Here is a 4577-nt window from a genome sequence, read left to right as displayed (position 1 = left end):
GGGAACCAGTTCCACAGAAGGCAATACTTCCTAGGCTTCCTAAAAGCAAGGAGGGAACTCTATTTCCATAGAAATAGCAGCCTGATGCCTCTGTGCAAGTCATTTCCCCCTCTAGATTTTCACAGATCCATGAGAGACATGAGCTGGGAAATCTGGAGCTCCTGTCATAGTTTGCTTTTTCCCAGGGAGAGCCATGGCATTTCATTCCCAATGTCGTGCCCCTGCTGTCTACACAAAAGCTCCTCATGTTTAGGTGAGGAAGGCGATGACAGGAGGGCAGATTTGAGTCCAGGAAAGATGTCATAGATGTGGCATGCACAGTGAGCAACTGGGACACTTTACTGGGTATCTCCATCTCCCTTGGTTTACGGTTCATCTGCACCATCAGGTGCTGAGCTGCACCTTCTCCCCACCAGGTAAATGGAGACATTCCTAAGAATGTCGCATTTCTGAGAATGTCACAGTCGTAAGAATTAGACACACGTGGGAATTCAGTGTGTTTTCCACCTGCCTTTACATTCAAAAATTGAATTAATCTGCATTTAAACAGGCATTGTTTTCTGTGTTGTGTGAGGAACTGGGGAATAGATTCATGTTTTAGTCAGGTTCTAATTTGGTGGAGAATTAAAGTCTCATAAATAAGGCACAGTATTTATTCAGCATGTTGAAGATATCCATCGTTAGCTCCAATACAGTTCTTTTTCTTTTTTACAAGCAACACAGTGTAATGTGAAACATTTTGTATGCCATGAGCACACAAAACTCATGGCCCAAGTGCTCAGCTGGTGCAAACTGGCACAGATGAGTGGCTGGCAATGCAAAAGCATCCTCTGATGCTGCACAAAGAGGTGTCAGAGCTGACCTTGCTTTGTTCTCACGTCTCCCTAACATTGCTCCCAACCCGTGCAATCACACCTGCATCTCCCTACGGCTGCTCCTTTCCATGTGGAAGCCTTTGCCAGCATGTGGGATGTGGGGAAGGGGCTCCCAGGGTGAGTTCCCTCCTGCTCTGCCTGGCTGAAAACTTGCTGTGCCACTGCCTGTGCTCATGGGGAAACACAGATGGATGCCAACAGCGAAAATGTGCTGGAGAGCATTTTCCAGGTGGGAGATTCGCCTTCAAACCACCCAAAAGGTCTTAGTCAGGAGCAGCCAGCTCAGGACCTGTAGTGAAATATCCTTTATCCATCCCCATGGCTCGAATGCCCCTTCCTGCTTCTGTGAGTTTTCTGGCTCCCCTGAGGTTCCCAGAGGAGCACACACCTCTCTGCTCTGTGTGCTCCCGCTGCCGGATGTTGGACTCTTCCGCCAGCATCCCGGGGTCCAAATGGCCTTTCTCCAGCTCAGCTAATCTGTCACTGCCTAATCTGTCAGCTGGCACATAATGGATGTGCTCCGGCTCTGGGTGGGCAGGGAGGGATGGCACAGGCCCAGGATTCGCAATGCATGTCTCAGGGAAGAGGGTAAAAGCTGCGAATGTGACACTTTTCCCTCCCCATTTCCAGCAGGCTCCCAGCCCATTTCAAAGGGAGTAGCCCACAGGAGACTGGTGGTTTTGTAGAAGATTTGCTGATGTTGAATTAATCCCAAATTTTCGCTGTCTCTATGCAAAGTTCCCCTGCCCTCTGAGCAACCCCCATGGCTGACACCTGCCAGAAAATGAGAAGCAGGGTGTTTGGGGCAGAACCAGCTTTCCAGGAGCGATCTCCCCCTGTCCTGGGTGGATTTGGATGGCACTTGCTCCCAGCTCCCAGTGCTGCTGCGGGTGGGAGGATCTGCAGTCACAGGGTCCCTGTGTCAGACTGATGGAGTGCTGTGAACCCACAGGCTGTGGGTGCACCCCAGAGTTCCCAGCTCCAGCCCATCTGCACAGCAGAGAGGAGCTGCAGGCTGGACCCTGCGTGGCAGGAGCCCAAGTTGGCAGTGGTTCAACTGGAGACCTTCCACCAGTGCCAGCCGGTGCTAGGGCTGTGTTTCACAGCTTGTGAGTCCCTGTCACTGCCTGGGTGACTCTGGACTCACATAGCAAACAATACCCTGCTCAGACCTTCAGCCTCTGGTTAAATAAAGCTCCTTATAATTAATCATCTCTGAAAGTCCTGCCCCTGCACACACAGGCCACTGTCCCCTCTCTGCAGAGCAAGCTGTGCATTTCAAAGGCATGGGTCAGACACCAGGCAGGACTTCCAGCAAAACATATTCCAAGTGATGCTGTGGCAAGTAATTACGGTGATCCCTGACTCAGAGATCAGCCACTGCACTCTCAACGCAGGAAAGCTCTTTGTATCTGTGCAGGAGGAGTCTGAACTCTTGCAAACCTGTCCAGTTACCTGAGGCATAGAAACACAGACTGCTCTGGATTGGAAGGAACCTTAAAAATCATCTCGTTCCAGCCCGTGCCATGGGCAGGAACACCTTGCACCAGACCAGGTTGCTCAAACCTGGCCCTGGTCATGTCCCATACCAAGATAAATGAACTCACCCATGCTCCTGGAAGACCCAGGAGCTTTGCTGGCTGTGCCTCAGTGCAAGCACTGCTGGGAGCATAGGACAGGGCAGCTGAAAGGTTTGACATGGAGCTCACGAGCCAGGTGACACAGCCTCAGTGCAAACACCACATCCCCCAGGAAGATGGGCCCTGCCTTGTCAGGCACAGCAACTGCACAGAGCTGTGACAGCTCTTGTGGCACAGCTGAGTTACTCTGTCAGCTGGTCACCTGTCACCAAGAAAATAATGAACGCTTGGAAGGAGGCTACAGCAGTGCTGTGGTGGCCTTCAAAGCACGCTCAGTCACCCCACCAAAGCAGCAGGTGTTTCCACCTGATGCTCTTGTGAAGCCAGAGAGGCAGAATCCCCCTCATGCTCCTGGGGACACAGAAAGTAAACAATAATTTACCACCCACACTGCTCTCACATCCTTGCTTGGGACTTGGGACCTGATATTACCTCCCTGAGACTGGCAGAAATAGGGAATTGCTCCCTGGAAGCCTGGGTAAAACTGGCCTGAAGACTTCCTGTCTTCTGTGGTGGCCCCAAAAGCTGTCATCCTTTGTGCCTGGATTGGAGGCCAGGGGGCTTTGCTGATCTACCGCTGCAGGTTTAGTGGAGATTTTACATAGTTGCAGGTTTTCCTGTCCTTGACACTGAGCTTCCCCCAACGCCCTTTCTCTCTCCAGTTCCAGCTCTTTGGAGCAGGCTGTGTATCTTCTGCAGGATCGTTTCCACATAGGGTCACATCCTCAGTGGCTGTAGGGAGAACTGACCCCTCTGCTTCACACGGGGCTGCTCCCTCATGGGACACTCAGTGGGATCCCTCTCCTTCAACTTCAGCTGTCCAGAAATCATAATAATAAAATAAACCAATTGCCTGGTCTTGTCCTATGGTCACTAGAGAAAGGTTGGCATTTCCCAAATTATTGCCATCATCCAGCGGGTGTCAGGCAAGACAGGGTTCAATTACCACCTCGTTAGGGCTACAAAAAGCCCTAAGAACATGAAATTTGCTTGATTTGCAAGGAAAAACCCGATCTGCCCCTGAGGTGAGTTAGTAAAGCTCCTCTAAACCATGCCAAGAGCACATTTGGATTGATCAATAGGCCTGGCTCAGCTATCTTCGCTGCGCAGCGGTGCTCATCTACAGCAATTACCTAAAAGCCTGCGAAGGGGAGGAGATCAAGCAATTTAGCAGGGGGACAGGGCCTTCACATTGATTAAAAACTGTAATGGGAGCGTTGCAATGGTTTCAAAGATGCCCCTGAGGTACCTGATGAGCTAGAGGCAGGAGTCACAGCACTGCTGGGCTTTGCCTCTGCTCTCCAGCCCAGCAGACCAGGGCACCAGGGGACATCTCTGAGGTGCAGCCAGGGATGTCTCTGCAGGCCCCTTACAAAAACAGCGCATCCCAACCCGAACGAGAGAGATGTGCCAGAGATTAGAGCACCCGGATAGAAGGAGGGGCAGGGCCCGCATGTCCAAATCGATGGAACAATCAGTCGAAAGCTAAAGCAATTTCGAGATTAGGCCTCCTTTATGGAAAGCAGTGATCTCTTTGTGATGAAAAGCCATCCCAGCCTATTGCTATAATCTTACCTCTGCTCAGGCAGGTTCCCCGTGTCTGTGCCTGACCCACTTCCTTCAGCTCCTGCGCTTGTTTCCTTCAAGTGCAGTTTTAGCTCCACATAAACACCTTGTTTAAATTGCTTTAATCTCCAAGTGCTCTTTCTATTGATTTGAAACAGTTAAGCTGTCAATCAGCCCTTTCTCTTCACACTGCGGGGAGGAAGATTAAAATAACAAACAAACAAGAGGCGGATGGGCAGGGAAGTTAGTTTGAATTTCACAGGGGCTGCCAGCTTTATGGAGTCTGGAAGCAGGTGGGAACGAGGTCCTTCCAGGCGGAAACGAGGTCATTTCAGGTGGAAATGAAGTTTTTGCAGGTGCTGAACCCTGCAGAAAGGCCCTATCCAGAAGGGAGGGCAGTGTGTGATGCCCTGCAGTGCCCTGTTCTTGCAGCCTGTGCAGTCACTCCCGCAGGTGAGGGTGTCTCTTCCAGCTGAGTGTTATGCAAATATTTCCA

Source organism: Corvus brachyrhynchos, unplaced genomic scaffold (assembly GCF_000691975.1).
Source record: "Corvus brachyrhynchos isolate BGI_N302 unplaced genomic scaffold, ASM69197v1 scaffold305, whole genome shotgun sequence".
Lineage (NCBI taxonomy): Eukaryota > Metazoa > Chordata > Aves > Passeriformes > Corvidae > Corvus > Corvus brachyrhynchos.
The sequence above is the reverse complement of the archived record's forward strand: the minus strand, read 5'-3'. Positions refer to the sequence as shown.